This window comes from Oreochromis aureus, linkage group 12 (genome assembly GCF_013358895.1).
Source record: "Oreochromis aureus strain Israel breed Guangdong linkage group 12, ZZ_aureus, whole genome shotgun sequence".
NCBI classification, from domain to species: domain Eukaryota; kingdom Metazoa; phylum Chordata; class Actinopteri; order Cichliformes; family Cichlidae; genus Oreochromis; species Oreochromis aureus.
In genome coordinates this window covers 1920836-1941885 of record NC_052953.1, presented here as the reverse complement: position 1 = coordinate 1941885, position 21050 = coordinate 1920836, and the positions used below count along the sequence as shown (strand labels likewise).

The 21050-nt window shown below is 40.6% G+C and overlaps 1 long non-coding RNA gene across 2 annotated transcripts; it reads left to right on the top strand.

Annotated features, from left to right (window-relative positions):
• The first annotated feature begins 15 nt into the window (after positions 1 to 15).
• On the top strand, positions 16 to 20363 carry LOC120443064. 2 transcript variants are annotated; one of them, XR_005615113.1, is made up of 6 exons: positions 16 to 3265; positions 3638 to 4411; positions 4550 to 4768; positions 18066 to 18223; positions 18661 to 18716; positions 19669 to 20363. It is a non-coding gene; the product is annotated as an uncharacterized LOC120443064 (long non-coding RNA). The 2 variants fall into 2 exon arrangements; XR_005615112.1 differs by having other exon boundaries at positions 18658 to 18716.
• The last annotated feature ends 687 nt before the right edge of the window (positions 20364 to 21050 follow it).

The following is a 21050-nucleotide window of genomic DNA, read 5'->3' as shown; positions in this document are numbered from 1 at the left end:
AGAAAGCAATAAACAGGAAGCTTTCTGAAAGAAAGATGAAGCTTTAAATGATAATGATTTTCTTTATTGTGGGAAAGCAGAAAAATTGGTCTGTAACTGGATCACAGATGATTATCTCCCCTTTTATATTTACTGCATCTAATTACCCTCTTCAGAGTTTTGTTAATTAAATTCAATTTTATTTATACAGTGCGAAATCACAACAACAGTCGCCTCAAAGTGCTTTATATTGTAAGGTAGAACCTATACTTAATTGTATAGTTTGTATTGTTTTTATTACAAAGCATTGTTCATTTTAAAGCCTAATGTGTTTTGCTAGGATCATCATATTTAAAATGTAAGGAGCCAGATAACCTCAAGGAGGTGGGCAGGGAGAGGAAGGTCTGAGCTCCTTGTCCCGGCGCCCGGATAAGAATAAGGACCCAAACAACGCAGAGAAAACATTAAACTAACTAAAGGTCACAGTTTCTGAAGTTAAAAACATGTTTTCTGTGGTGCGAGGGATGCTTTCCACCAACAGACAGGGCAACTCCTTCTCCATTTCTATTGGTCCTTTTAACTTTAAACTACTCAAATCCATCTAGTCCCACATCATAGTCTTTGTTATTAGTCTCAGATACAGCACAAACATTCAACTCTGTGAACTGATATAAATATTCCTGTTTTGTGCAGTTTCTGCATCCTTCTACTGTTGGTGTGTATGACTGATAGAGCACCTGCCATTTCCACATTACTGTTGAAAAGCTCATCTGAGTAATACTCAAAGTCATGTTTCATGTTGTTGTGGTTTTCTGGATCAGTGACTTTCTAAATCTGTGTATGAATCAAAATGTATTCATGTTGTGCACATTTCTGTCCAAATAGTTTCATGTTTGTGTGAAGGGGAACATGGATTTGTGAGTTTCATTTACATACAGTTTTTGCTATTCCTCCACTGATCATGCATTACACATTTACAACTATTTTAAAGTCAGTTCTCTCCACTGTGTACAGTTGAAAATGTTAAAATGATCCAGCTTAACTAACACTAAAACACAGTGCTGTTGAATCTTGTTTATTTAAATCTATCTAGAAAACAAAGTGCACATCACACAGAATGAGCCAGAAACAGAATTTTTAAAAGCTAGACTGCTTGCTTCACCCACCGTTCCCACGTCTGACTATGTCTCATTTCCTGCAGGCAGCACACTCTGCAGACAGAACATAATACATGTGGTACATACATACAGTAATATTTCCACCCACAGCTTCCTGTTTACCACAGGTGGGCAACTTCAGCTCTTCTATGTATACATTTAATCTGGGGCAGCATAAACATAAGACAACATAAGACATAAAACCTAAAAAGAAAATTAAAACATAATATGACATACAACATTTCAGATCTGTTCATAGATGGTAGAAGCCTTACTGAGCATTCAACAGCAGCAAACTGTCTTCACTGTTTGTCTTGATGGATGCTCAATCATCCAGGTAAGTAAATCTCCAAAAATTGAATCTGTTCATCTGGACGTAGCGTTTTCAGTGGGAGAAACGTTTCGTCACTCATCCAAGTGACGTCTTCAGTCTCAGCTGACTGCAGGTTTCCCCAATCTTATAAACAGGACATTTTAATTTTTTTACATGTTTTTTTACATTAGTGTCTGTCATAATATCATCCCTGTAGCTGCAATCTTCGGTCCTTCTTTGCCGCTTCTACAGGACATAAGGTTTCTGACTCGTGCCTTTCTTAGATGGCTTGTATACCTTTCGGTCGCAAAAAGAAGGCGAATATAAAAAAGGAAAACATTTATTTGCTCCATACAAACCGAAAGAACAAAACAAATGCCTCCAGCGGGGGCTCCTTTTACATTTCTGTTCTGTTATAACTAAACAACAATAACCAACAACGATCAGAAAACCATTGCTCCACGTCCTGCTTACTTGCTTAACCTTTCATCGTACCTAACACACCCCCTTTACAACACCTACCAACACTTTACAACAAGCCAATAGATTAACAAAGCAGGACAAATTTGTGGAGCATATTATTTTACATTACAACATAAAACAATCAAGATTATGAATAGAAACTCAAATTAAAGATCATAGCAAAATACTTAAATATGGCCCGAAGTATTTGAGGCCTAAACTGTCTAATCTCCAACAATCCCCACTGCACGAGTTGTGACATTCCTGAACCTGAAACAGTGGGTGGACAGATCAATCTGCGCTCCAGTGGACACCAGGACCACCTACAATGCCGGTCTCGCCACTGGCCATATGCGCGCCAAAGCTGCTTCATACAGCTTGCGTCATGTAGTGAGGGATGCCAAACACTGACGACACAGTGGTGTTGGGCACCATCTCCAACAAGGCAGCCTACATGGATGAAGGGAAGGCTCTGACATCGTGGTGCCAAGGACATTCTTCTTCTTCTTCTTAAAAACACAGATGAAACATTATGTTCAGCTACTTTCAATACTATTAATATTTCCTTAGGCTCTTTCTCTTTAATTGATCTTTTTGAGTTAACTTCAATAATGACTTCCTCCAAGCCATCAATGTGACTTTTAGACCCCATTCCTACAAGACTGCCCAAAGAAGTCCTGCCATTAATTAATTAATCTATTTCTATTAATGGACTACATACTACATAATTTTAAGGTGGAAGTTATAATTATCCATTATATTCACATGATGGCAGAACTACTGGGACCCGCCCATCTGGTGGGCAAAAACAGTAATGTGGCCATTTGCCCTCCAGCCTTCCTTTAAACATCTTTGAGCTTAACTTCCAGAAAGCTGTCTTGCTCTTAGTTGTGTTTTTTTACAGGTGACAGAAAAGCTCAGAGTACAGCACCAACATGTGAACACAGCTTTCCTAACCCCAGCTTACAGGCCAAATCAAACCAAGTGCCCTGTTTTTCATGTAGTATTTGTCCAAATCAACATAGTTCAAGAATTACTTATGGTAGTTTGTTCAAGCTAGCTACCGTTGTTTTAACTATTCTTCTTCTTGTTCTCATCCAGATGTAAAAATACACATAGCTGTCTGTACTATGTAAGCTCTCATCCTGGCAGCAGTGTAAAGCGAGCGATTCTCTCCAAGATACATGTAGATGTCACTGAACTGGAGTTCTGGGAATTTCCCTGGTAGCTACTCGGTCCTTGCTCGGACGTTTAGGGGGGGTTTTTTCGCTGTAAAAAGAAGTTTTCTTCCCACGCAGTGAACGGCGGACGCTAATGTTTTTGTCACTTTTTACAGAATCAAACTCAAAGTAAGGTCAGTACTTCCACGCTTTAAACTCTGCACGCTCATACTCTCTCCACACTCAATATATTATCCATTGTTGATCTGCACACAGCTGTTGTCTTGAACGTCGCACTCGCTTACGTCACTGTCATGAGACACTCACAAAAAAAATCACTGTTTTAGTAACGCAGTAACGCAGCGTGCTTACGGGAAAGTAATAGTAATCTAATTACCTTTTTTGCGATAGCAATCCCTTACTTTACTCGTTACTTGAAAAAAAGTAATTGGATTACAGTAACATGTAACGCATTACTGCCCATCTCTGCATGTAACTGTTCATTGTTTCTGTTCAGTAAATGATAGAATGAGTGAATTATTGTAACTAACGATGTCGCTCCTCAGTTTAACGGCGCAGTGGATTGATGAGGAGTTTGTTTGTCATCAAGTAACACTACATGCAAAGTCGTTCAGGGGCTCGCACACCAGCCAAACCATCGCAACTGCTTTCGATACCATGCTTCAAACCTGGGATATACCAAAGATGTCCGTCCACATAGTGCTCCGGGACAACGCAAGAAATATGATAAAGGCCATGAGTGATGCTGAGCTGCCCAGCCTACCTTGTACTGCTCACACTCTCCAGTTGGTTGTTCATGAGGGCCTTCTGTCACTGAAGAGTGTTGCTGATGCAGTGGCAGTTGGCTGCAAAATAGTTGGACATTTTAAACATTCTGCTCTAGCCATCTCCCGTCTCGAGGACATTCAATTACAGATCAACCAGCCCGTGAAGCAGCTCCAGCAAGGCGTTCAGACCCGCTGGAACAGCACCTTTTATATGATACAGTCATTGATCGAGCAGAAACGGGCTCTGGGAATATTTGTGTCTGAATATGGACTCCCTGATACTCTCACAGCTCACCAGTGGACACTGCTGGAGAAGGTGATATCTGTTCTAGGTCCATTCGAGGAGTTAACTCAAAAAGTCAGCTCTTCAGATGCCATGGCTGCAGACGTCATTCCAGCCGTCACTGTGCTCCACAGATTTCTAACAAGGGAGACTGATGACGACCATGGGATCAAAGCAATGAAGGGAACCTTGGCTGCAGTTGTCAGGACGCGGTTCACTGACGTGGAGGAAAACCCACTCTATAGCATCGCCACGCTACTCGATCCCAGGTGAGTGTGTGCCTGTGTGTGTAACTGTTTGACTGTATGTGAATGTGACTGTGTATGTAACTGTGTTACTGCAAAAAAAAAAAAAAAAAATGGTAAGCAAGACAATTGTCAGCTAACTTTTTTCTTTCTCTGTTTTAGATATAAAAACCATTTTTCTCCAGCACCACAACTGCTGCAAATGCCAAGGAGATGCTAAAACTTGAGCTGCTAAGGTTGCCTGGAGACAAGCAGGAGGATCAACACCTGAATGAACCACCTTCAAGAAAAGCACGCAGTGACCAGCCCACAACTAGTCTGGACAGCATGTTTGATGAAATTGCAGATGAGCAGGCATCAGCATCGGTGGGCAGTGCTGCGGTAGGTTCTAGTGTAGAGTTAGAGACATATCTTGGAGAGGCCGCAATTTTACGAGAAGACAAACCACTACAATACTGGATGGTTAATAAAGTGCGGTTCCCAAACCTGGCTAAATTTATTAAACCCCCCCAAAATATGACTATCCAGAGTTGGGACCAGGAAGCAGAGTTGCAGTCTTACACGCTTCTCTGCAGCTTCTCTCCTCCTGCTACCCCCCCAAAAACCCATCTCCATAGAGACTGTGTCAGCTCCCAAACAGACAAAAACAAACCAAAACCAGCAACAAACAACTTAAACATAAAAATCACAAAGAAAGAACAATACAGTATCCACATCTGAACCAAAGAGTAAAACAGTGAAATGTGGATTATTAAATATTAGGTCTCTCTCCTCCAAGTCTCTGTTAGTACATGACTTAATAATTGATCAACAAATCGATTTACTCTGCCTTACAGAAACCTGGTTGCAGCAGGATGAGTATGTTAGTTTAAATGAATCAACACCCCCGAGTCATTCTAACTACCAGAAACCTCGAAGCACAGGCCGAGGGGGCAGTGTGGCAGCAATTTTTCACACCAGCCTATTAATCAACCAAAGACCCAGACAGACTTTTAATTCATTTGAAAGCCTGATGCTTAGCCTCGTCCACCCCAGCTGTAAAACTCAGAAACCAGTCTTACTTGTTATTATCTATCGTCCACCTGGGCCTTACACAGAGTTTCTCTCTGATTTCTCAGACTTTTTATCTGATTTAGTGCTCAGCTCAGATAAAATAATTATTGTGGGTGATTTTAACATCCATGTAGATGCTAAAATGACAGCCTCAACATGGCATTTAATCTGTTATTAGACTCAATTGGCTTCTCTCAAAATGTAAAAGAACCCACCCACCACTTTAATCACACTCTAGATCTTGTTTTAACATATGGCATAGAAACTGAACATTTAACAGTGTTTCCTGAAAACCCTCTGCTGTCTGATCATTTCCTGATAACATTTACATTTACAATAATTGATTACACAGCAGTGGAGAGTAGACTTTATCACAGTAGATGTCTTTCTGAAAGCGCTGTAACTAAGTTTAAGAATATAATCCACCCACTGTTATCATCTTCAATGCCCTGTACCAACATAGAGCAGAGCAGCTATCTGAACGCTACTCCAACAGAGGTCGATTATCTTGTTAATAATTTTACCTCCTCACTACGTACGACTCTGGATACTGTAGCTCCTGTGAAAACTAAGGTCTCAAATCCAAGTACCTGACTCCGTGGTATAACTCTCAAACACGTAGCCTAAAGCAGATAACTCGTAAGCTGGAGAGGAAATGGCGTGTCACAAATTTAGAGGATCATCATTTAGCCTGGAGAAATAGTTTGCTGCTTTATAAGAAAGCCCTCCGCAAAGCCAGAACATCTTACTATTCATCACTGATTGAAGAAAATAAGGACAACCCCAGGTTTCTCTTCAGCACTGTAGCCAGGCTGACAAAAGTCAGAGCTCTACTGAGCCAACAATCCCTTTAACGTTAACTAGTAATGACTTCATGAACTTCTTCACAAATAAAATTTTTATCATTAGAGAAAAATTACCAATAATCATCCCACAGATGTAATATTATCTACAGCTACTTTCAGTACCATTGATGTTAAGTTAGACTCTTTTTCTCCAATTGATCTTTCTGAGTTAACTTCAATAATTACTTCCTCCAAACCATCAACGTGTCTTTTAGACCCCATTCCTACAAAACTGCTCAAAGAAGTCCTGCCATTAATTAATGCTTCAATCTTAAATATGATCAACCTATCTCTAATAATCGGCTATGTACCACAGGCCTTCAAGCTGGCTGTAGTTAAACCTTTACTTAAAAGCATCTCTAGACCCAGCTGTCTTAGCTAATTATAGGCCAATCTCCAACCTTCCTTTCATATCAAACATCCTTGAAAGAGTAGTTGTCAAACAGCTAACAGATCATCTGCAGAGGAATGGCTTATTTGAAGAGTTTCAGTCAGGTGTCAGAGCTCATCACAGCACAGAAACAGCTTTAGTGAAGGTTACAAATGATCTTCTTATGGCCTCTGACAGTGGACTCATCTCTGTGCTTGTCCTGCTAGACCTCAGTGCTGCGTTCGATACTGTCGACCATAATATCCTATTAGAGCGATTAGAACATGCTGTAGGTATTACAGGTACTGCACTGCAGTGGTTTGTATCATATCTATCTAATAGACTCCAATTTGTACATGCAAATGGAGAGTCCTCTTCACACACTGAGGTTAATTATGGAGTTCCACAGGGTTCGGTGCTAGGACCAATTCTGTTTTCAGCTCAGGTTTATATTCTAGGGGTTATAAAAAAAATCAAAATGTATTTATAAAGAAACCTTTAAATAATATTTTAATTAATAGTCATAATTATGACTATTATTAGAAATATCTGATAGGTTTGTAGCATAAACCTATTCGCTGGAACGTTCAGGACAATTTGCTACACAGCAAAAACAAGACACAAGTAGGCAAAGTTCTTTGTGTTACTCATGCGTGAGGGAGGCCTGCCTGGAGCCAAGTGTCGTTCCACCCACTTGACCTCCGTCAGACTCTCAGCCAGGTTCCCCATAGCATTCCTTTTATTGTGGTTACATGAATATGCATAGGGTCATTAACATATGACATCTTATATAGGTATGCATGTGAACAAAGAATACCCTGTGTGTGTGTGTGTGTGTGTGTGTGTGTGTGTGTGTGTGTGTGTGTGTGACTCCCCAAAGCTGGTGCCAGGAGTCTAGCGGTCCATCTAAACAAAAGGCTCTTAGACTCAAACAGATATACGTGTGTTTGTTATACTATATATCAGCAAGAGAAGATACGACCTCTCCTAGGAGGTGTGTGATCTATGCCAGAACACTCTGAAGAGGAGTGAACACACTCCCCTCTTCATGCTACACAGAGTTGTTACAGACTATTAAGGATCAAACCTCCTATCACTACACAATCAATTATATACTTCTAAGCATATATGAGTAAATATTTCTAAGCATAAATGGCAATAAACAATACAAATCTAACATTCCCCCCTTTTGGCAATTATGCTAGAAAAGTACCCAGTTATGAATACCTCATGTCTGTCAGTGTTAATGCAAACATTTTTATACTCAGCATATGTAAACGTACAGTTTGACAATTGTATTGGCAGTTATCCAAGTTCTTATTAATCTCATTCAATGGTAAACTGAATCCTACAAGCAAACAAATGAATTGCTAATGGTCAAAAGAGAAATTAACATTTTCAAGATCACTCCAGCTTGGTTGTGCTCCTCTGCAAGACATGTAAGTCACACGTCTCTCTGCAGAGTGGTTTAAGTTCTGCAGGGCGTCATAAATGTGTCTTCCAGTTGTTTCCATCACTGTTCATAGGACCAGAGTCCAAATGTATGTAGAATAGACATTCAAACATACCAGTTGAGTTTGCCGTTTGTCAACATGGGTCTCAGCTATCTTGAAAGCTGCAGACCTCTTCAGCACTCTAGTTTTATGGCCTCTGCCAACCCCATCACCTCACTTCAGGCCTCTGTCCTGTGGGGGATATTTATGACTCCTCCATTGTCCATCCTCTACAGGAAAACCCTCTGTGGAAAGGGTGCTGGATCCAGTTATCTTACTGCTGTTATGATCCCAGCAGTCTTCAGTGTGTAATCGTATGCACAGTATAGTGACACAGCATTAGGTGATGTTCATAGGAAACTGCTGTCATCACCACCATAGCGTCTGGTTCCTGTGCTTTTCACAGAATCATGATGCCATCCTCGAACTCCGCCTGCGCTGTCGATGGAGCTTGGCACGCTCCCCTCATCCTTCAGGTGCCCGTCTGTCGTCCACAATCTTCTCTGTTGGCCTCTGGAAAGCCCCCTTGGCACAGCTCTCATCCTTCGCAGCTTCGTGGTCCTTGCTGTGGCTCCAAAGTCTGATCTCATGATGGGCCCCAAACAGCTCGACCTTTGACCTCAACCACTGCCTGGGCTGTCAGCTCTGCCTGGAATGCGTTCTTGCTTCTCACTGGGCCTCTGAAGATTTCTCAGGAGATCCTTTCAGCAATACTTTAACTGCTGCACCTGTATTTCCTTGCTAGGAGGAAAAACTTCTATTTGGAAAGCATGTCAATCATCATCAAACCACATTCTTTAGTTCAGTGAGCTTCATTTATGGACCATCAAAGCCTCATCTGAACACAGATGCACCACTTACATAGGTTTAATACCCGCTGACTAACTGTTAATCACACAAAAATCATAAAAACATAGTTTAGAAAACATAGAAAACATAGTTTCATGTAACTCTGTAATTCTGGACCCCTCCTCTTGACGCATGGACACTCCCATGAGTCAACTCATCAAACCTAGATTCCTGTCTGAAAGAAAAAGGTTAGCTAGATCATATCCCAGGCAACATCAGGGCGTCTCCTGTTAAGGTTCAAAAATATAGGGAAGTAAATACAGGCAGAATGCAAGTAACCACACTGGTCCAAAGGGTAAAGACGATGATTTTAATGAAATGACACGCGTGGGAGAATGAGCGGACTCTATGAGCAGACAGCCCCAAAATCTCATCCTCCAAACATCAAAATACAGTTTTATATGCATCAGAGTGACGCCCCCTCATTGCGTCATCACATACATCAGTTTCAAAACCACAAATGTTCTATTTGACAACTTGTGACACAATTAAAAGGACACTGGCTTCCATCTTCTCCCCGGTGGTTTCCCGTAAGCCAGCTCAGCTCTCGCATCGTGCATCTACTGCTTCATCAGTCAACTTTCACCTACACCCTAACAGTGTGTGTGTGTATGTGGGTGTATGTCTGTCTGTGCGTGCACAGAGTTTGCATATGCTCTCTGCACCTTAGTTGACCTCAACTTAGGCAACCAGGCTAAGGCCATCCTGTGTTGTGATGATCTTAACTTCTATGTAAAATGTATAAAACAAATGTTTCAATCTAATACCACTACTTAAAACTTAATCAAAGCTTAATCAGAGATATAAATGCATAATAAAATGACAAACCAACTCAGACTGCTTTTAGTTTCACTTCTGCAAGCCTTGCAGAAGTGTTTCCTGTCTCATTTTGGCACAGAGTATATTTCCTGTCCCTGCAGCTCAGCAATTTAAAGTGATTCTTACTAGACCTGTACTAAAGGCTAATATATTTAAACCTATGAATGCAGTATCAATACTTCAATAAATGTGTCAATGCAAAGGCTTGCTATATGATTATGATGCAACAGTAATGACAGTAATAACAAAATAATAAAAATAGAATTAATAAAAATAAAATAATAAATGGAAATAATAAAAATAACAAAAAATAATACTTCCTTCCCAACACTCCCCCTCTGGAGCAGCACCACCCCGGACCTATAACCCTGCAGTAAAAGATGTTAGTGTGTTTTGCATAATAAGTTTGCTTCACATCTGGCTCCGCCTGGAGCCTGCATACACACCATCATGGCCTGGAAAACAAGATCTGGAAGTGAAATCAAACTTCACACTTATAAACAATTGTATCATAAGAGTAATAAAGCACTCAGCATCAACAGGACAAGTATCATGTGCAGGTTTTCTCAAATCAGTAAACTACAATTATTACCATAATTCGCCCCAAACATGGATCATCCCATGTACTCCGTTAACATTAATGTAATCCACTCAGCTATCACTAGGAGCTCAGTAGTGGCCAGCTAATGAGCCCCATATTAAACTATTCCATAAACACTGCATCTCTTAGTGGCTTTCTCATGTTACTTGTCCGTCTCTGCTGAATCCTCTACATGCACTCTTAGAAAAAACAAACATCAGCAACACACATGGACAATCCTGGAGGTCAGGCAGAAGTTGACAGGTTCCAGAGGTGCTATAAAAAGACCATAAAGTTAGCCATCCATAGCTGCGGAAAGAAGTGACACTAGTTTCAACACAGGAAATGTTTCACGTTATTCACATCGTCAAAGTAACCTTCACATTTTCCCAAAAACACAGTGTAACAGCATCACCAACTCATAACCTGTAAACACAGTTCCCTTCACTCATAAACCCAGTAATCCTGTAGTAGAAAACATCAACCAGCTATCCTGGTATAAATCACATGATCAAATCACATGAAAAACTGTAATGCTGTAGAAAAGTTAGCGCTGCGCAGGTGTATACACACTTTCTCACAGTTACCTCTGTGAACAACACAAGGTAGTGAATAACACCCCTGGTAGATGCACAGACACAGAGAGTGGCATTTAAAAGGTTAAATCGTCACGCAACCTCGAATGTTGTTGTCATTTTTCTGCTCCTGTAAAAAGAAACACACATAGATTCATCTGCACCTTTGTCAGGTGGGGGTTAACTTCGCACAGTGATGTCAGTCAGTCTGTCAGCTTCTGTCCGCTTTTACCAGTCAGTCAGTTTTATTTTCTCTCACTCATTCATGCATTCATTCATTCGTTCTTTGCTGACAGTGGAAATTATTGTCGCATTTTCATTTCCACTTCTCAGCAAAATGATGTCATTTCAAAAAGAAAAGAAGAACTTTATATTGGATTATCTCGCTTAATCCTTTTTTGGGTAGGGACCTATTTTCTAATTGTCCCATATAAGTGACTTTCTCCAGAGCCCATTGTAATCTTTTGGAGAAACTCACTTGCAACAATTTTCTCGACATGTCGTATAGCGCTTCAGTTGTAATCGTGCAGATCTGCTCAAACAGAGATGATCAAACAAAACTTTCAGTGCGCTGTGAAAGTATCAAAATAAAAAGGCCTCGTTAAGTCATGACACATGCTCCTCATCTTATCATACCATCATACTAATTGGCAGGCTCAACTTCACAACAAAAGAAAAATCATCAGCTAGATAAACTCCAAACCAACCATCAGCCGCACAACACACAACATAAGCCTCATGTCTTATTAGCTATGAATTTAATCCCTATGTCTGTGCTCTTCACTCATTTAGGCCACAAATTTTATTTAGTTTTCCTTTTTCCCGTCATCATAAAACATGTGACATGTTGTCATGCATTTCGCAAAAGAAGTTTGTTCTCATGTATTCAGAGTTGTGTATCTGGGTGCAGGATTCACTCGCACATCACAACAGGAAACTCAGTGTTTTAGAGTCTCCACTCTAACAAACTCCAACACATCCCATTCACTCGTGCTAGAATTCAATCACCTTTCATTAATCTAAGAACCATCAACTAATTTGCATCTCAGCTATTAACCCACTAAGATGACAGAACAACAGAAATGCATGTTCAAAATATTATCACAAAAATAGAATTTCCCTCATACAGTAAATTACTTGTGCTGCATCAGTCAGGCAGAAAGCATCTCCCAATTTACTATATTAACAACTAAATTTATTGTCTGATCACTGGTTGGTCAAACCAGAATCTTTTTTCCCACAAAAATTAAACTGTTGTCCTGCAACCTAGAGAGTTAACTGTCAGCATTGGATAAATTCAGCATTTGATAACAAGTGTCTGTTAAATTTACACTATTTTAACACTGATGAGAGATAACAAGCTGATCTTCATTGCATGTGTGTTTGTGTTATTAGGCAGGTTTAATCGATGTCTGTGGAGCTGCATCTCCAGCAGGGCATGTTCTTAAAGCTGCCTTTCCTACACACTCCTCTGCTATTATTTGATCCTTTCTTAACTAACGTGCTATGAGTCCACTGGTCTTTGCATCACACCAGGTGATAAACAGACTCACATGCTCAAGATGCTGCCTAATCTTCATGGGCTCTCTTGTGTTTGTGTTAGTAGGGTTAATGCATGTTCTGCTTGTGTGTGTGATTTTGTATATGTTTCTTTTTGCAGTGGTTCAGATTCCTTCACAATTTTCCACTTAAGCAGTCAGTTTTCTTTTCCCCAGGTTTGCTAACCCAAATTTTGATTTCCCACATTAAACACCAGCATTCCTCTGTGTTCTCACCTACTGCTCCCACTCTGTTGTCCTCTCCCACTTCAACAGTCCAATAGCCGGCAGTTCTTCTTCAGCTTTGTCCTGTTTCACTGTCTCTTCTTGCCATTTTACTCCGAAAGTGGCAAATGTCAACCTCCAACAGTCTCCTCAGTTCTCCTCAAACGTTCTTTTCACAAGCACAGTGACTTTGCAGCTTGCTGGAAACACAGTGCCATTCATCCAGTCAGGATGATGGTTTGCTCTTCTTCTCCGATGCTGTTTGTCCACACTGCTGCTGCTTGCTGGGTCTCTTTGCTCAGGATTTGCTGCTTTCTCTTTATCTGCCATGTTATTGCTCTTGGAACTGCATTCCTTGTCTTCAGGGAGGAGTGAGAGCTCGCTTATGAGGATGAGGAACACATGGTGCTGTACATAAGTTAGCCAAAAATTGGCCTGAACATTTCCAATAGTGTTAAACTATAACTTTATTCCGACTGCTGCATGTGGAAAATCGATCCAGGTCTGCTTTTCATCTGAAAGTGACAAAACTAAGACATTTCCATTATTATTATCACTGCTTAACCAACACACAGAACTCTCCCCTCTTAAAAGCAGAAAATGAGATTGTAGTTATTCTTGGCTAATAAACACAAAACCTTTTTCCTATGATTTTCCATCTACAATGTAGATTTTGTCTCTTTTTTACTCTTTTTTTCTTTACACTAGCTGGTGACCTGCAGAATGACCGCTCTCACAATTTGTGACAATTACGTTTACACAACGCACACACACTGCGACGTCAGGCACATTCACACTCACTTTTTTCATCTGCATAAATAGACCATATGGCTGATGATATGTGCCATGGTGATCCATAAGTATGATCACAAGTTTATTTAATTATTTTTCAACCCAACAAAACAAATAAACAAAAACATGATGCTGATGCTATGAACACTCTACACACATGAGTCAAGATGCAGGAAAACTGCTGCGCATCTGAAAGAAGCTGAACTCACGGATACGCTACATACTCGAGTTATCATAGTTCTCTTCCCCTTTCTTTGATGAGTTCTCAGCCAGCTCCTGATCTGATAATGTGTAGCTTGCTCATCAGCTCAGAAGAGACAGCAAGACAACCTCACACCGTGGTTGCGTGCTTTGCCCACAGTGGCAAAGACTTACATTTTCATATTCAACTCAGCTTCTCCATCATGTAGTTTTCAGCTGTTTCACACAGGGTTCAGCATAATAGTTGTTTTCACAGGTGTGCTCTATATCTCAACAATGGCTCATATTAGGATGACAGTTTTCAAACAGGTCAAGTGCCTCTATGCACGTAATTAGGTAAAATATTTGCCTATTTTACTTCATCTCATATGTCATTGTACTGAATTTGAGCAACCTTAAGCTTAATGCAGATTGCTTTTAACACTTATCCACCTCAATTAAATCTGTGGTCTGGAGCACGGCTGTTGTTGATCAGGGCAAGCTAAAAAAAAATAATCTAAACATGTGTGTGTATTGGCAGTTTTGATGGGTACTAATCATTTATTACAGGTGGGGTTACTCAGGCTTGCGCTTAGGACACTCTCTAGCATAGTGACCTATGTCCCCACACCTGTAACACTTTTCATTCCTTCGCTTTTGTCCGCCCCTAGGTCTCCGCCTATCTCTACTTCCTCCATTCTTGCCTCTATTCTGCTCTCTGTTTTGCCCCTGGAAAAAGATCTCGTCTACTAAGAAGGCAGCGGCCGCAGAGCTTTGTGACTTCTTCTGTGTTTCCTTAATTGCTTCTTGTACATGGCGGGTCCAGTTCATACATTCAGCGGACCCGTCAGAGTTATGATTAACATTTTTGTTTTCCGATGAAATCAGCAATGGGTGGGTGAAAGCCATTCACCAGAGCATAGCTTAACTGCTGCTGATGTGGGCTGGCCTTCTCTGCACGCTCTTCAAGGCTGCTGTGTTTTCTGACAACTTCTAACATTTGACATTCTCCAACGACTGGTTTACGGTGATTACAGTTATGAGCATATAAATACCTCGCACTGCCGGGAGTAAATTCTCAGGAATTCACATGAAGAGGTGGGGCCAGGTTTCACAATGGGCTCACCCGAAACCCTGGCTGATTAGGTCCCACACCCACTTTCACACCTTGGCGCATGTGATTAGAGGATCACCAGGGGGTCCTTTGTCCCTCCTTGGGGGGGATACTCCCACTGGGTTTAAATCTGGGACTCTCGGCCATTTGACCTTAGAACTGAAGAAGCTTCTCGGATGAGAGGTGAAACGTCTTCAAGCAACTTAAAGAAGTCCAGACGCTTTTTTCTTTGCAAACTCCTTTGACTACGATGACCTGGATGACTGAGAATCTTCACAGACTTACTTGGTGTTGCTTATTGCGTGCAGCATCAGTCCCGTCAGATCCTGTCAATCGTCATCCATCGAGGAGAAAAACAGACGGCTAATCCACTGGCCCGATGACGAATTCTCACGTCTCGGGTCTTTGCTGCAGGACCTCTATAAATCCTGGCTGACGTCTTTCGGTGTGTCTCTTTCTCCCCTTGGTGAATGTCAATTCCAAGGATCCGGCTCTCGAAGGACCAATTAATGATAGGTTTGTAGCATAAACCTATTCGCTGGAACGTTCAGGACAATTTGCTACACAGCAAAAACAAGACACAAGTAGCCAAAGTTCTTTGTAGTACTCATGCATGAGGGAAGCCTGCCTGGAGCCAAGTGTCGTTCCACCCACTTGACTCTCAGCCAGGTTCCCCATAGCACTCCTTTTATTGTGGTTACATGAATATGCATAGGGTCATTAACATATGACATCTTATATAGGTATGCATGTGAACAAAGAATACCCTGTGTGTGTGTGAGTGTGTGTGTGTGTGTGTGTGTGTGTGTGTGTGTGTGTGTGTGTGTGTGTGTGGAATGTGACTCCCCAAAGCTGGTGCCAGGAGTCTAGCGGTCCATCTAAACAAAAGGCTCTTAGACTCAAACAGATATACGTGTGTTTGTTATACTATATATCAGCAAGAGAAGATACGACCTCTCCTAGGAGGTGTGTGATCTATGCCAGAACACTCTGAAGAGGAGTGAACACACTCCTCTCTTCATGCTACACAGAGTTGTTACAGACTATTAAGGATCAAACCTCCTATCACTACACAATCAATTATATACTTCTAAGCATATATGAGTAAATATTTCTAAGCATAAATGGCAATAAACAATACAAATCTAACAATATCAAACATTTAAGTGGATTTTCTGTTACACGTATTGTCTTAGCCCTGCGATAACTGGCAGCCTGTCTTTGTCCTGTATCAGCTGGGATAGGCTTCATCCTCCCGCGACCTTGAATTGGATACATGAATTGTATTGAATTGTATTCCAATTATGTAATCTGATCATTTACAAACTCAAGGTATCCAATCAAAATGTAAGTAATAATGATAAAAATGGGAAAGCAGAAATAAGTGTGACATGAATGTAAATGTGTTAGCTGACATAGAGGACAGCTACATGTAGTCTGAAAAACCTTTGTTGTCAAGTTTGCAGGTCTATCAGCACGAGACATTCTTACATAGAAGAGACTGTTAAAGTCTCTAACTCAGTGAAGCATTATTGGTCCAGTCTGTTTGGATAAATATAGTAAGTTGATGTTTGTCCATTTATTGACACATTTTCTTAAGTGCTTATCCAGTTCAGGACAGGGCTCGCAAAATTTCAAAATCTCTGGTAGCCCTTCGGGCAGGCACTCTTCAGTTTTTGGTAACCCAAAATAAATTTAAGTAGCCCGAATAAAAAAGAGAGCAATTTTTTAATGTTTTGTTTCCTTTACAATATTATACATTAAAGTATAATATTGTAACGGAAACAAAAATTAATCAGAAAATTGTTAAATACAAATCACAACAACTGTATAAAAATTACAATCAGCAACTCAAATACTTGGTTCTAATTGAACAGAAATTTCTATGAACTTGTAAGAACTGTGTGAATCAGTCTGTGTCAGATCCTGAATCTGAAAATTCCACTGAAGTCACGGGTAAGAGGTAAGTGGAACCAAGATCGAGGCCATTTGCTTTTTGAAGTTTGCAAAACTGCTAAATTTGGCCAATGGTAGTTCACTCTTTGCAACATAGTACGCTTTTGAAAGATTTTTCAGGACTTCTGCTTGTGCTTGGTTTATTTTTAGTATGTTTTTTGTAATTGCTGTTTGTTCTGGGAAAGATATTGCAGACTGGGTGTTACGGCCCTAGCTGGGCCTCCTGAAACTGCCCTTGTGTGGGCGTGGTGTTTTTCCCCGCCTCCTCCTCTCTTGCCACTCCTACCCCCTCTGTTTCTCTCACTCTCCTCTCTCCCCAGGACACAGCTGCTTTTGATTAGCCTCATTTGCAGTATAATGCATTTCTTGCGTTTCTCATGGGTTCTGATGGGGTCTTTCTTAAAATTACTGGTCCCAGTTACAAAGGCGCTTGTCGACTCAAATGAAATGAAACTCACGACACACCCGGCAGAACATGATGTTATTTAGCTCATCATATTCCAGCTACAGAAATTCTTTTGTCCATGAAACCAAAAAAGCTGAGCTTTCTTTTTGCCTCATAATCTGATTTGTCATAACTTTTCCGTTTTGTGGTCGGCTTTTATTTGGCTGCCCCTTCTTCACCCTGACCTGTCTTATTTGGCTCAGCAGAACTAAAATACCTGCGTAAATCCTGCTGCTTTTACACACGTACTTACATAACGGTCAGCGATTCTCTGCGCAGTCAACCTCTCACATGTTTAAGCTTGCTGTGGGAGATTTCACTTGTCAGGTTTGAATAGTAAGCTAATGAGTGATAAGACGATGTCAGAGGAATTGGTGCGCAATTAATCGTCACTCACCAATCAGTGCTGCCGCTCTCTACACACAGTTCACACGATCGCAAAGTGAAAGCAAAAAACAAGCACAAATTCAAACACGATTTCGATATGTCACATATTGGCAGTGGCTCATCGATGCCAATGACATAATTACTCAGCTACATTTTCTAAAGAATGCAAAAGCATTGACACATATTTTCCCTTCCTATGATAGCCCGACGGGCAGGGCTGAGATAGATTTTGGTAGCCCGACTGGAAAAATCGCTGCCCCGGGACGTCGGGCTAGCGATTTTGCGAGCCCTGCAGGATCACAGTGGAGCTGCAGCTGGATGTGTTCAGTAAAGAAACCTTACAAAAGTTAACATAAACCTGCATCTCTGTACGTTGTTGTCCACAGGATGAGAAAATCAAACTGGAAGACTGTGGAACATGTTAATAAATGTTTGTGTTTATGCCTGTCTTTCACAGGAGGCGCTGAAAGGTTTCCCTAATAGTTCCTGGTGAATCAAAGCAGAACCATAAAGGTTGCTGGACTGCATGATGGCCTTACCCCTGAGAGGTCATCCTGTTAAAGGAGGAACCAGTTAGAAGCTGTTTTCAAAGTAGCTGAGCAGATTTCATCTCAAGTAAGCGATTAACTGTTTGTTTGTTTGTTCTGCCACTTAAAGAGCATTTAAGGACGTCTTTTGAGTGTCCAATTGAATTAATTCTACTGGCTCTCATGGTCATTTGTGATTATGGACATATTTTTCATGTTCATCCAGCTATTTAGTAAATTCTATCTATTTAGTAATATCTGTTAGCTATAAAATATAAATATAAATATAAAAATATCTAAATATCTCCTGCCCTTTATATTTTAATGATGTAAGACCAGACGTCTGTTATCGTGTTACATTAGCATTCCTCACATATCAATGAGATGCTGTACAGTACAATCCTACTGACACAGCAGAGGGATAACGACGGCTATTCAACATTGTTACACGACACATTCGAGCTGCATGATGCAGACAAAGTGACTAAATCATCTTTTTGTGGTTTATTGTCTTCAAACCAGCAGACAAAGCTGATGGCAGAAGGTGTTTGGAGAAGAACTTCTGGCCGTGGACTGAAAAGGTATTTTTTTCTTGTTATCAAAAGACATTTGGAGTGACGGCTTCTACAACTGTGCTGAAGTAAAGCTTACAGCCTAAGAAGTCACAGTGTTGATATTCAGCACAAAGAGAAAAGCTCACTAGTTTGAATTTATTTACAATCATAGTTTTTATAAATTCTGACTGTAAACAGCTTTTACAGCTTTGATATTGTTTGACACTCGATATCAGGTGATGGTATTTAATTTAAAGGTTTCTTTGTCCCAATGAGCCATTTACACTGACCAGTTCAGTTTAACTGTAACACATTCATTATTTAGATCCAACATTTCTAAGAGAAATAACTGAATGTAAAAAATGGCAGCCCTCAGGCCAGGTTTAATTGATAGAGATGTCTGCATGCATTATGAAATTTATGTATCCCAGATAATTGTTATTCATCTAGTCCTGGCAGACCCACCCCTTCCTCCCAAGTAAACTGCAACCCAAAAGAACTAGTGGGTCTATTTACACACTCACAACCAGTGTGGGGTAAAAAGAGCCACCAAAAACCTGTCAGCCTGCACAGCTACAGATGTGCTAGAAGCTATAAGAGTTAGAAGCTCTGCTTATGGAGAAACTTTCTAAGCCTAACAGGGGACAGGTACTCCTGCCCAAATAACATGATATAACCCCACATACAGCCCAGCCATAAAGTGAACCAAGTCATTTGGTTAAAGACAGCATGGGAGCAAATGCCAGCCTGCACCAACCTGACATTTCTTCCTCCTGAATTAAATGGATAGATGGATGAAAGTTAAATGACTACAAACCTAAAGCTGCTAGTTCCCACACTGGAGTTCCCTAACACTGTGTGTTAACTATATTTAGCTTGTATCAACAGTTGTAACAGGCTAAGCTACCTGAGAGACTGCATTGAACGATTGTTTCTATCTTAATGGTTTCAGCTCAGATGTTCTGCTTTTTCCTTTCAGTAGATCAAAGCAGCTCGTGCTCTGTCTGCTTCCATTCTGATGGGAAGAAGAAGAAGAAGGAGAAGAATGCTTCAGCGAAGTGGCGTTCATGGTCTCAGTGGACAGTCATGGTCACACACTGCATGTGGTTTTAAAAGCAACATTGTTCACCACAACAATGGAGATGTGTAATATTAGTGCAGCTACGGTTTGTTCTTGAACATCAGTTCTGTTTTCTACTTTGACCACTTAGACCAAAAAAAGTGTTGTTTTCAGATTCTTTCTTTTTAAATCTATAAAGCACCTGTTCATTTTTTATTACAATTAGTTTCACATAAATGTTAGTGTTTCCTTTATGATCTTTTAATGCTTACACTACACTGTACACGTCTACGTTAGAGACATTTCTGTTACCTATGTATGAGACTGGGCTGCTTGACTACGATTTGGAAATGGATGCAAAATCACACAGATCGTGCTATTGTTTGTTTTTTAATATGATGGACTGAACACAGGAGGTATCTGACTAAGCAAAGATTAATCTGAGCCCATTTCTACCTGTTTCTGCTGTTTCAACTGTAACTGTCAGGATATATATTTATTCCAGCTCTCATAGGGCAAAGAAATGACTCAGACTTGTCAAATGTTCTTTGATTTGATACACAATATGAAGTTCACAATTTTCTTACAATTAAAACTATAATGACAAACATGAACAGCTGTGGTTATTTTGGAGACATGATTTTTTTGATATTTAACAGTGTGCATTTGTATGCTGAAACTGTAATGGTGAGCCTGAGGTGATGGTCAGCAGAAGGCAAATATATATAAATATAAAACAATATTGAAGTAATGTCTTTACCCTCTGCAGCGTGTGGACGCTGTGCACACAATCACCTTATTCCCTGTAGTAAACGTGCACCGCTAGCTCACGTGACTGACTGTCTCCATGGTTACATCGTATATTATTAGCTATGTAAACAGCTTCCAAAGATACCGCCATAGCTCTCTGCAGCTGTAACACTTTCACGCTTTGCAAATCATTTCACGTTTTTGATAGTTATGAAGACAGAATATGTTTTTAAAGACATGCTAGGCGGTTGCTATGGTGGTTGCTGTGGACTAGGGTGGACCGCGTCCCGATTCCTGTTATTAGCTGTCCGCCGTAGGAAGGCTGCGTTCCGTTTAGAAGTAGCGCCAGTCTGCCGTAACTTGAACTCAAACCCCGCTTTGTTCTGTAATTAAAGGGCTTTTATAGCCGTTCATGACACGCACGCACACACACATAAAGCACTTTGCCTCACCATGAGAATGCAACTTTACTAAAACCTTTAAAGCAGGGGTCGGCAACCCTAGGCACGCGTGCCACCGTTGGCACGCGAAGGGTTAACTGATGGCACGTA